General features: G+C 32.2%; 1 protein-coding gene and 1 pseudogene across 1 annotated transcript in view; both read right to left on the reverse strand.

Moving 5' to 3' along the window:
- LOC115986365 (putative disease resistance protein RGA1) overlaps positions 1-13,358 on the reverse strand; it is a 54,095-nt gene that overhangs the window by 7,120 nt on the left and 33,617 nt on the right. The gene's annotated exons all lie outside the window — the stretch shown is intronic.
- Positions 8,594-10,893, reverse strand: LOC115984543 (annotated as a pseudogene).

Raw genomic sequence — 13,358 nt, forward strand, 5'->3', positions numbered from 1 at the left:
AGTAAGGTAAGAAAATCTATCCTCAGCACAGTCCAAGGAGCTATGTTATAATGTTAAATTGATGATCAAGGTTACAAGAGTTTAAAGGATTATTACAAAGATTTCTTGGTTTTCCGATCCCTTTTCTTTAGGCCACCTTTCCATGTTATATACTATAATTTTGGTATTATCCCCACCACACATATATAGGTTAGGTTCTAGGAACTCGTTTTTGTCCCATCCAACACCTTTTAGAACCTTCAACTAGTAGTTATAAGGCTATTTCACCATTATTCAGGTATCACCTCCACATTAATGCGGCTAGAGAGTTAGCTGGGATGCATTTAATATGGAGGTAGCAGCTTTTGTAGATATTTGTTGCCTCCCTCTACTCCTCTCTTATCCAATATCTAACTTCTAACTGTGATGCAACCTTGAAGGATATTTCAGGATAATAGGACATTCCTACTGACCTCGGATCTCCATTTGCGATATGACTTTTCTCTTCGGACATATTTTGGACTATCATATACAGTCTTTATTTCTTCTTCTTCTACCATTCCCATAATAACCTTATTTGACCATCCTCGAACTAGTAAGTATCCTTGGATTGGGTCATAGGCCCAATACGTACAGTTTTAATAGTATCTTCTGACTAACTGGCCCCCACACTTATAATATCATGAAATTTTATTATAAATTTTGTTTCAATTATTTTTAGTATATTCATCTAGTATTTATAAATTTAATATACCTCTATTTGTATTTTAATTAATTACTAAATTAATTATAACATCGTCATAGTTCAACCTCGGTCAATCTCGGTCGAACCTTAAAAATCTTAAACTTTTTTTTTTCTTTAAACGATCCGGATCTGAAAACCATGCTCTTTGCAACATGTGAAGATTTCTCTCCATACTATGCTAACAGGTTGAACTTGCCCGGTTCTATTCTGATAAAAATAAACAAACATTAGTGTTCTTTGGACATAAAGGCTAGATGACTGTATTCCATGTACGCAGTGGCCAAAGTAACAAAAACATCGCAATCTAGGATTATCATGCAAATTAATAAGGGAAATATAAAATAATAGTAAGAAAAAATCCTCAGAGATATTTTCAATAACAGCATAATTAATTTTTTTTCGAAGTCGACAAAAAAGTAGATCACCAACTCTAGGGATATGATTAATAAAGAGGAAGGCCCAAACCACTTGCCGTAAGATTTCATTAAAAAAGAAAAAAGAAAAAGAAAAGACCACTTGCATTATGGGATGGTTACACTTTGTCCATTATATATCCTTAAGTACATATGATAGAGTTTATTCAATATTCAATATGAGATATATAAGTTCACATATTATCTATTTGAGAGCTACTATATGTGATATTCCTTGCAGGCCAGGAGCAGTGGATGATTTTTGGTTCATAATTGATATAACCAATAAAGACTATTTAAGTTACAAATAATAAGAATTAAGAACGATTGAAAAAAAAAAAAAAAAAAAAAAAAAAAAAAAAAAAAAAAGGAAGAAGAAGAAGAACCTAGTTAACTTCTTGAGATCGTAACCAAGTGAGGTATTAAAACGATTGAAGATTATATGTGGGAATTAAGCTACAGGTGAGAGATGTGGTGGCTGCTGGTTTGTCCAACTTGTTTTGGTGTAAATCTCATTTAAATAAAGAATATAGGATTCTCACCGGAAAAAAAAAAAAAAAAAAAAAAAAAAAAAAAAAAAACCGAACTAGGTGATATGTGCATGCTTGACTCATTCAATTTAATTAAAGGTCCAGTTAATAAATTTGGTTAAAGTTGAGATTTTTTTTTGGCAATCATTTTATTTATTTATTTTTTTTAAGGATGTTGCACAACGTTAAAACATAAAAAAGACAAGGTCTTCTTTCTAAGTAGTTTAAAGATCTGCGGAGAAGCATGTTTGATATAGATATTTCTGATATATACGGATGTTCTGACTTTCAATTAAAAGGATGTATTTATTGATTAGCTGTTATTACTTTCCAATATAGTTGGACTCGCTTGATTCTTCCTTTAAGGAGTGCAATTAAACATCTATAATGAAAAGCCTTCAATTAATTCTTTGTTATTTTTTTGGGGTTACTTGGAAAATGGCCTATGATTTCATACTAGTCATCACTTTTGAAATTGTCTATGATTTCCGGACCTTGCAAAAATGTGAAGTTTGTGCAATGGACAACCATGTACAAATAACCTATTCAAGTTGATCTGCTTTTGGTGTTTCCTACTTAACATTCAATGACTCAACTAAAGCTCAATTGCTTGTTGAAGAGATAGTGCTGGACAACTTGTCCAAGTACTCCGTAAAATAAAATAAAAATAATAATAAAATAAAACAAAAATAGAGAGAGAGAGAGAGAGAGAGAGAGAGAGCTCTTGACAAACGACTACAACAAATTTGAGGCTGCTGTAAACAATTTATAGTTTTTCTTTAAACAAAAAAATTTACTTAGTTTGACAAAATTGTAAAATACAATACTTGTTCTTCATATTTTATCTTTGCTCATTAAAATAGTATATAACATTTTCATAGAAATCTAAATAATGATTGTACTTGTCACTTGTGGTTCAAAGAAACCATATAAAAACAAAAGAGCAATGATAAAATAATGATTTTAAAGTTTTACCTTAAAACAAGATTTCACATTTTTAATTGAAATCGAGTTAAAATTTTTTTTTTTAAAAAAAAAAAAACAAAAAAAGAAGAAAGATTTCAATATATGGAGGATGCTATAAAGAGTGTGTATCAAAATTGTCCTTAAAAAAAAAAAAAAAAAAAAAAAAAAAAAAAAAAAAAAAAATTATGTTTGAGTTTTTCTTAAATTTTTTTAACAAAATTGGTTTAAATTTTAAAATAGAGATTATATTAATTCAGAGTATGTTTTGTAGGGTGTAAAAGTAAGAGAATAGAATATGGTGGAAAGAAAATGAAAGATGAATAACTATTTTCTCTTATTTGCTAGAGTAAAAGATGGAAGAAAGGGGAAAAAATGGAAGGATGATTATTCTATTTGGATTTACTACCTTTTTATCTTTCCAAAATTGGAGGAAAGTAAGTGGAAAATGTTTTAAGCCGAAGTGTTTGATTAATGAATGATCTCACTCTCATAATATTGAATAGGGAAGTTGTATAGTTGAAGAATTAATACAATGAAGATAACATCTGGGTTGCTATATATCTCTTCCTTTTTTTTTTTTTCTTTTTTCTTTTTTTGAGAAAGTTATGTATCTCTTCCTATTTTGTAGTTAAATGAACGTAATCTAGAAATAAGCTTGATGTTGTATCAAGAGACACTTGATTTTTTTTTTTTTTTTTTAATATCTTGATCTTGGTTTGCTATTGTTAGAAGTTTATTATTATCATCTGGTCCAATTTGTTGAGAAGAAACTAAAATCGGAAAAAAAATCAGTGGAATTCTGAAGATGTGAGTGACTTAATCCTCGCAAGAAAGATAAACATGTAATCTAATAAAAGAATATAATAAGAAACACAATATGTTTTATTTTTCTCTCCACTTTTATATCCATGTGTCAAACACATACAAAGCTATGATTTACCAAACACCAGTATATTATTTCCCCATGTTAGATTCCTCGCCATAATGCTTGCAGGTTGAACCTGCCCGGTTCTGTTCTTATAATAATAAACAAACAATAGTGTTTTTTGGACATAAATAAAGGTTACATGACTATATGCCATGTATGACTGTGGCCAAAATAACAAAAGCATCGCTATCTAGAATTATCATTCAAATTACAATTAATTAGTAAAGGAAATATAAAATAATAGCAAGAAAAAACACTCAAAGATACAAGATTTGACATTTTAGGTTTTTAATAACTACATAATTTTTTTTTTTTTTTTTTTTTGGAATTCGACAAACAAGTAGATCACCAACTCTAGGGATATGATTAATATAGAGGAAATGCCCTAACCACTTTCTGTAAATTTCATTTTTTTTAAAAAAGTACCACTTGCATTATGGGATGGTTACACTTTGTCCATTATCCTTAAGTACATATGATAGAGTTTATTCTGTCAATATGAGGTATATAAGTTTACATAATATCTATTTGAGAACTATCATTCAGTGTGATATTCCCTGCCCAGAACTGTGGATGCTTTTTGGTTAATAATTGATATAAGCAATAAAACTATTTAAGTTACCTATAATAATAACTATTGAAATTATTAATGAAAACGAACCTAGTAACTTCTAGAGCTCATAACCAAGTGAGGTAGTAAAATGATTGAAGATTATATGTGGGAATTAAGCTACAGGTGGGATGTGGTGGCTGGCTTTTGGTTTGGGTAAATCTCATTTAAATAACGAATATAGGATTCAAAAAAAGAAAAAAAAAAAAAAAAAAAAGGAACCTAGGTGGTAGGTGCATGCTTGACTCATTCAATTTAATTAAGGGTCCAATTAGTGAGTGTTAGTGTATCGGTTAAGGTTGAGTTTGTTTGTATTTTTTTTTTTTTTTTTTTTTTTTTTTTTTTTTTTTTTTTTTTTTTTTTTTCAGACAGTCTTCTTTCTAAGCAAATTAAAGGTCGGTGGAGAACTATGAATGATATAAATACTCCTCTATTTGAATGTCTTGGCTTTTAGTTAAAAGATGAGCCTTGTAGCTAAATTAGTATCTCCTTATGCACAAAGTGCTTAGAGTTAGAGTTTTGTGGGAAAATTGTTCAAACTACGGGATTTAGCATATTGTAATTATCTCAAAAAAAAAAAAAAAGTATTTATTGATTAGTTTTTATTACTTTTCAGTATAGTTGGACATATTCGATTCTTCCTTAACAAGTGCAATAGTACACCTATTAACAAAAGCCTTTGATTAATTATTTGTATCTTTTTTAGTTTACTTGGAAAATGGTCTACAATTCATATTACTCTATCACTTTAAAAATGGCCTATGATTTTCCAAGTGTTGCAGATATGTGAATCTTGTGCTTGGAGGCCCTGAACAACCAATATGCAAATAACCTATTCAAGTTGATCTGCTTTCGGTGTTTCATACTTAGCATCATTTTCAAAATGCTTGCATTCAATTACTCAACTAAAGCTCAATTGCTTATTGAAGAGGTAGTGCAACTGTGACGTGAACGCCCATTTATAAAGCCCAAGCTGCCATAAGGCCCATGACAATACCAAATCCTCGCTATGTATCCATTCGTCCTAAGCCCGCTGTATATATAATCTGTCCAAGAAATCTCGCTAAAGGCAAAAGCTACCATATCCGTAGTCATATAGTTAACGTTGATTAGGTGCGAATTTAAAATTGTACAGATATTATTCCCAACACTCCTCACGTCAAGATTTGATGATAATTAAAAAAAAAAAAAAAAAAACGTACTAATCATTGGATTTAATAAAATACAGGAAAAATAATAATAAAACGAAGTACAAAGTTGGTAAGTTCACAACCACTAGTCCCAAATCCTTTAACAACTTTTTTTATTTTTTTATTTGTTAAGTGAAAATGAAAATAATAGATGAGACTTATAAATATTAATCTCCAAGACGTTCTTAAATATTGCAAATTATAGCTTTTTTTTTTTTTTTTGAGATATACGAGAAATTATAGTTGATAAAATATAGATGTAAATACACTTTTAGTCCTTACATTTTGGCTTTTTTCGATTTTGGTTCCTATATTTTCATTTTACTACTTTTAATTTCTAAACCAATTAATGCGTGACATTTAAATCCTTACCGTTACCCAACTAACAGAAAAAACTGACATGACTGACGGCACATTAAAATAATAATTAAAAAATCTAATTTGACATTAAAAAATGCCACATCAGCATCTAAATTAATTTTAATTAAATAAAAAAAATTAAAAACAAAATTAATTGAGATCTAAGAACATAAGAACTTGTTCTTCAATGTTCTTCTTAAATCAAGAAATAAACCTAGCAACGACATCAAACCCAGAATCAAAGAGCAAACCCAAAATAAAAGAACATGAACATCAAACTTACAGGAAAAAAAAGAAAAATGAAAAACATGAACATCACCAAATCAAAGAGCATGAACAAGAGCAAACAAAGGAAAACTCACACGAAACCACAACCAAACCAAACCATCCAAAGAATAGAAACCCAGCAAAGCATCCAACTCATCTACTCCCAAACCAAACCATAATCAAAGAAATTTTGAATACCACAACAAGTTAATAACTTAAAAAAATAAAAAATGCGAAATGCGAAATTCCCAGCAAACGCCAAAACCAAATATCCAGCAAACCCCAAACCCCAAATGTCTAGAAACGATCACCGATCAGACCAATAACAATAACAAACCCTACAATCCCAACTAACGAAACCAGTTGAACCCAGCACCCACCAACATCTCTTTCTCTAAACCCAGATCCGATCAAACCCACCAACGATCACTGATCAAAGCCAAAGAGAAAGCCCAGATCCCAACAAACCCAATCGAACCCAGCACCCACCATCTCTTTCTCTAAACCCAGATCCAAAGAGAAAGCCGAAAGAGAGATAGAGATAGAGATTTTGATCTGAGAGATTGAGAGAGAGAGAGCTTTAGATGAAAGAAAGCTTCATTTTTGACAAGAGAGAGCTTTAGTAAGTTAAATCTAGTGGATGAGCAATGACCAAAATGTATTTGATCATATTCGCTGATGTCGTTGTTGGGTTTGATGAGAGAGAGCTTCATTTAATTTAAATAAAAAATGACCAATTAGCGAATATGGAAAATGTCGTTCCTAGGTTTGATGTCGTTGCTGGGTTTGATGTCTTTGATATTCAATCTGGGTTTGCTCTTTTGATTCTAGGTTTGATGTCTTTGCTAGGTTTATTTCTTGATTTAAGAAGAACATTGAAGAACAAGTTCTTATGTTCTTAGATCTCAATTCATTTTGTTTTTAATTTTTTTTATTTAATTAAAATTAATTTAGATGCTGATGTGGCATTTTTTAATGCCAAAATAGATTTTTTTAATTATTATTTTAATGTGCCGTTAGCCACGTCAGCTTTTTCTGTTAGTTGGGTGACAGTAAGGACTTAAATGTCATGTGTTAATTGGTTTAAGGACTAAAAATGATAAAATGAAAATGTAGGGACCAAAATGGAAAAAGCCAAAATGTAGGGACTAAAAGTGCATTTATGCCTAAAATATATTAGATTTTCTAAATTAAACTATTTATATTTGTTATTTGAAAGTGTTTTAAATTTTATAAGTTTTTTTTTTTAATTTTTTAATTTTTTTTTTAAGGAAGCATAAAGTATTTTACATTCAATTATTATATAAGACGAGATATTTTGTAAATAATGTAATATGTGGTTACAATTTGTTTCTAGTGTTACTTACAAATGGTTCATCCATCTTGAATGACCTAAAAAGAAACCAGATATAAGTAAATTCGTCGCTTATATTAGAAAAAAAAAACATTTTTCTTTTATGGAAATAAAAACACATTTGAGTTTATGTGTAACAGAGAATTCAAACAAAAAACATACCTGCATAAGCTAATTCTATAGTGTTGTTACCAGATATACTTCTCCCACAAATGTTATCGCAACATCACTAAGGGCTGATTTTCACTCTGACAAGATGAGAAGTAAAACATCCAAAATGCATCACCACATCAACTTGGTTTGAGAAACAAGGATGTATTTATTTGAATGAAGAAACATATGAATGATTTGCCATATTCTTTCTCCTAATATGTTAAGAAAGCATGTGAGGAATGAAAGTTCTATTAGCTGACAAAGAAAAAAAGAAACCACTACTCGATAATTAATTACCACTGGGTTATTGAATTGTTAAACAACTTCAATGCCCAAATATTTTGGTAAAGAATTGATTTTTAAGTTCATATTCCTTTTTCTTTTTTTCTTTTTTTTCTCAGTTTGTTCTGCATAATGAAAATCAATAACCAAGGGGAAAATTAGCTATAAATTTAAAGTGGGTGCAAAAGAAGATTTTTCTTCTTCTTTTGGTTGAGCTAGATCTCCAACCAAGTTTTGGATGTGGGCAAGCCAATCACCACTCTTGCAACTTTCCACTAAGATGGGACGATTCCAAATTGTTAATGTCTTCAAATACGTAAGGCCAGGCAATGATGTCAAATTAGGGCAATCCCAAATCTCAAGTGATTGAAGAGATATGATGTTGCAGATCCACTTCACAAAGTCTTCCAACTCGGACAATTTGAAATCTAAGATTTCACAGAGAGGTGGCCTGTTGAAGTCCCACTAGAAGAGAGGCCAATTTTGGATGATCATACAATCTTAGATTTTGAAGCTTCCTTAGGCATTGCCATTCCAATTCCATCCCTTCCCCATTATAATTAAATAACACAAGTTCCTCAAGTGCAATGAGATGTTGTATAGTTTGAAGGAGAAGACCATCATTGCCTTTCATTAGACTAATATGCAAAGATTTTAATTTGGAGAGAGGGGCCAATGAGGCAGTAAGTGTTGAAGAAAAAGAAGAAGAAGAAGAAGAAGAAGAAGAAGAAGATTAACTATGAGCAGAAGAGATTGACTTTGCTATTGTTTTTAGTGATGAAAGCCAACTTGGATATCTCACTCCCATGTAGCCTTTTAATTCCAAATGTTTAAGATTATGGGTGGTATCAAAGCTTCGATTGACTTCTCATCGTACCCAACATCCACTTCATCGAAATCTCCTTTTATCCACTCTAACGCTAAGCCTTCAAGGTGTTCCTTTTCTTTCAAACTTGCAGAGTTACATTCTAATTCAGTATCTTTATCATGTCTCAGATTTTTAATCCTAAGATTTGCTCTCAAATGGTTTAATCCATGAAGTTCCTTCAATTCACCACCACACCTAGAGTCCGTACTCAACACATACTCAGCTAGTGACTGGAGATTAGTTAATTGCCCAAGTCCTCGTGGCATATGAGTCAAGCTCTAGCACCCATCAATGTTAAGATGCCTAAGATCGACTAATTTAGTATTTCTTGGCAATTCTATTAGTCCTCTACAACAAGAGAGATTTAATGTCTCCAAATTTTGCAACCTTGTAATGGAATTAGGAAGCATTTTTATGTAATTTTTCCCTGAAAGATCGAGATATTTTAAAAGCTTCAACTTTCCAATAGAATGTGGCACACTACTAACGCCAGTGCCATTCAAATCTAACATGCGCAAGAACTTAAAACTTGAAACAAATGTATCACAAGTTGATTGGTTCCATACTCGTGATTGGTTCCATATTGCTTGACATGGATGCCAAGCTTGACTTGGCAAAAGAAATGTTCTCATACTATTTGCTTTAAACAACAAGGTTGGAATTTTCAATGATGAGCTTAAATTAAAACCAAATGAGACGTAATGGGTTTTTTCACCGATGTTTTCCCCATTTATACCAAAAGTGATGTTCTCTAGTCCAACTACTGATATTGCCAAATCATGCATGAGATCATGTATTTTGAATTTAGGTACATCGTCCCGCCAATTTTCTTCAACTTCTTGAAAGAATGATCTCCAAAGTAATTCCATAAATTACTCATGACCAACATCTTCTAAACATTGATTTTGACCTGACAGCTTAATGAATCCTTATGCCATCCATAGCTTAATCAACGTCTCCTTTTCAATCTGGTAATCCTTTGGAAATAAACTATAATAAGCAAAACATTGTTTCAAATGTGATGGGAGGTGATCATAACTCAACTTAAGTGTTGGTAGGATATTTATTTCTTTTTTATTTACATTTGAAAAATCCTTATTCTTGAAAGACAACCATTCTTGTTCTGAGTCTGTAAAGTATAATAGGCTTCCTGTAGTCTTTATGGCGAGTGGAATTCCTTTGCACTTTCTAACAATTTCCATTCCAATTTCATTAATTCTTAAATTTTCTAGTTCTTGTCCTTTTTCAAATGCCTTTTGCTTAAATAAAGACCACGACTCCTCTTCATTTAAACCCCTTAAAAAGTATGTTCAATAGTTTTTGAAATCTTTGCAACCTTCTCCTCACGTGTAGTCACCAATATTCTACTACCTCTTTCACCACTTAGTAGAAGACTTTTTAAACTATCCCATTTTTGTGAATCATCATTCCACACATCGTCTAATACAAGTAAATATCTCTTTCCATCAATTTCTTTTTGAAGATCATTTATCAATGTGTTCATTTCAAGGTTTTCTAGTTTCTTGCCTTTTGCAGATTCTAAAATTTTCTCAACAATTATTTTTACATCAAAATCATCAGAGACGAACACCCACAATTTTTTATCAAAATGTTTTTGCATTTTTTCTTCATTGAATACCAATTGAGCTAATGTGGTCTTCCCTAAACCTCCAATTCCAACTATCGGAAGAACTGACACATTCTCTTCAATATTGGAATCTAATAAATAGTCCATGATCACCTTCTTATCGTTCTCTTTCCCAATAACATCTTCAACACGTACAAAATAATGAGTCTCCCTTACCCTATTGACTTGTGTCTCCCTAGGACGTTCCTCTAAGTGGAACCTCCTATCAGCTGCAGTGGCATCTAACCTCTCCCTAATTGCCTTAATCTTATTACCCATTTTAAAACCATATGCAAGCTGATTTGATTTGGAAAGGAAGATGCGTACCTCTTTTGGCATCTTGTTCTGGGTCATTACTTCTTGTCGTAAAACATCAGTGGAAAAGCCATCCAGCAAGTCATCCGCTTCATATAGTACATCCTTCATCTTTCCCAACCAATTCTTGATCTGCCACTGTTGCTCCTCTGCATCCAGAAGCACAGCTTCAATTGTTGAAACCGGGTTCCCAAGCTTTTCAAGCTCAGCTTTGACACCCCATAGCAATCCAATCTCTTTGAGTGCTAGGTTTCCCAATTGCCCAATGATTCCCTCAGCAACTTTGATGAGAGCTCCTTCCGCCATTGCACACTAGCAGATGAATGAATGCTAAATGGTCACTCTTTAGACAAGTAAAGATAGATAACTAGATAAGAAAGATCGTTTGTGGGGAAGACAGCTTACGAAGAACGATCAATACATACAAGACCCTGTTTAGATTGATTGTATGTTATGTTGTGATAAAGATAAAATAATATATTTTGGTGTAAGCCCATTTAGCCATGTATGACTTTTTGTAATAATCACAAGCATCTCATGGGTGGTCGGTACTTGCTCTTATCAAATTCAATCCATCATGTACTAGTTCAGATGATTTTAATGTTAAGACTCTGTAAATAGTTTATCATCTGCGAGTTCATACCTGGTGACTTTGACTAGGTACACTGCTCACATATTCTATGACAAATTGTATGTGCTGCTCTACTTAAACAATATGCTACATTATAGGCATTGGTTGATCGTTTGCATTTCACAAAAACAATTAGAGCTAAGTATTGTCTTGATTTCAAGATGATCATTATGACCAGTGGCTCGATAACAGTGCACCTAATCTTCATGCCCCCTAAATTAGTGAAGTATATATGTTCAGCAAAACAATTTGCCAATCCAATGATTTGGAAATATTACACTGTACAGGTCCCCAAAATTTTTTTCAATTCAATTTTGCAAGTGACCTCTTCCTTTTAAAATATTCTTTATAATGAAAAGACTAGGTTATGATATAGGCAACTTGTTTAGGTACTACTCCTATTCCTATATACGACCTCCATGAGTAGTATAAAGTATAAACTCGTTCAAAGTTCTGCAGGATTTCTATTGTCAAGGTTCTGCAGCTGGCAATGAGTTCTGATCGGATAAAGAATTAGATTTGCTTTCTTTCAATGATCCTTTCTCCAATATTTAAAGAACTAAAATTAGCAGGCAAAAAAATAGAAAAAGAGAGAGAGCTGCTCGACTGTTCTTATCGGTGGGTGAAAGAATAAATAAATAATACATTTCTTATGGCAGATGCAAATAATTTACATAATTATATCAAGGGGCTTAAAAAAAATGTGAAAGTCAATAAGAAAGAAGGGGAGGAAAAAAGAATCAATTAGAGGACATGATGAGGAAAGAAAATGCTTCAACATTCAGCACCAGAATTTTACTTTGGAATTGATGATAAATTGTGTTTTATGGGGAAAACTTTGGTGCAATTCATTTAGGTGTTATAGCTAATTAAGTTTGATTGTGCGTTTGTGTTTCATTGATAAATTATCGAAATTTTTTTCAAAAGTTTAAGCTATTCAAAAATGGTGAATTTAATCACTTTATTATAATTTCAAATCTCCCCTCACTTTTGACTTAACCATTATTTCAACACTCTCCCTTAATGTGGTACCCAAGAAGTGAGATTTTCAACATTTTAAATTCTCCTAAAAATTTAAATAATTAGAAAATAATAAATTTAATCACTTAACTTATCAGTTGATTGGCATACTTATTTAACTGATTTTTAACCAAATTCTTTCCAGAAAAAGATGTAAACATATCAAATGCAACGATTTACCAATTGAAACTGATTTCAACTTTTGAGAATAAATATTGTAACATGCACCAACTTGAACTTGAATTTGAGCCCAAAGACGACTTTTTTTATTTTTTATTTATTCCCTGTCTTTTGAAATGAAAGGTGCTTCCAGAGAATAAAATATTTGAGACATAGTTTTGGTTAGCATTGCTTCCTCGAAGTATTACTTGGTTCAGGAACTTCTTCTAGGAGATTTCTACAATTTCTTAACAAGATTAATTTTTAATTAGAACATATATTTTACCTATAGGAATTTCATTCCAATGGAATTCTTTTTGTCTATGATGGTCAGAAAGCAATTTTTATCCAACACATTAGGTTTCCAACCATACTTTCTTGAGGAAGTTGAATTTATCTATTGATGATGTCGGAAATAATACCACCAGTGAGTCACACGTTCCTCGCACGATCGCCAATGGCACCTGCACAACAAAAGGGAATAACCTAGCAGAGAGTACCGGTGTGGTACCGGCCAAACACCCTCCGAAGGTCAAGTTAGAACTATTCTCACTACTCTAGAGTGCTAGAGAGGGTAAATTATGCGTACCTTAGTTTGTGAGGATGCTTGGGTTTTTATACTAGTAGAAGGTTGACCTCTTTACCTTGGAGTAGAAGTCCTTTCCTTATAGGAGTCCTTTTGAGCGTATTTTACGGGATCTTTTCCTTATGGGGATCCTTTAAATATTATCTAGCGTGGGAAGCAAGTAAACTTGTGCCCGGTCCGTCAGCTTCAATTTACCTCCGTCACCTTTGTTATACCGTCAGCATTTGAGCCGTCAACCACGGAGTCAGCTGATCCTATGACCGTCAGCATAAGCACCGTCTGTTACGACCAAAGGAAATGTATTAAACCGTCGGTTTTATTTCCGTCATGGTTAGGCTCTCCTTTTATCCTCATCAGGAGTCTCCGTCACTCTTC

Source organism: Quercus lobata, chromosome 4, assembly GCF_001633185.2.
Source record: "Quercus lobata isolate SW786 chromosome 4, ValleyOak3.0 Primary Assembly, whole genome shotgun sequence".
NCBI lineage: Eukaryota > Viridiplantae > Streptophyta > Magnoliopsida > Fagales > Fagaceae > Quercus > Quercus lobata.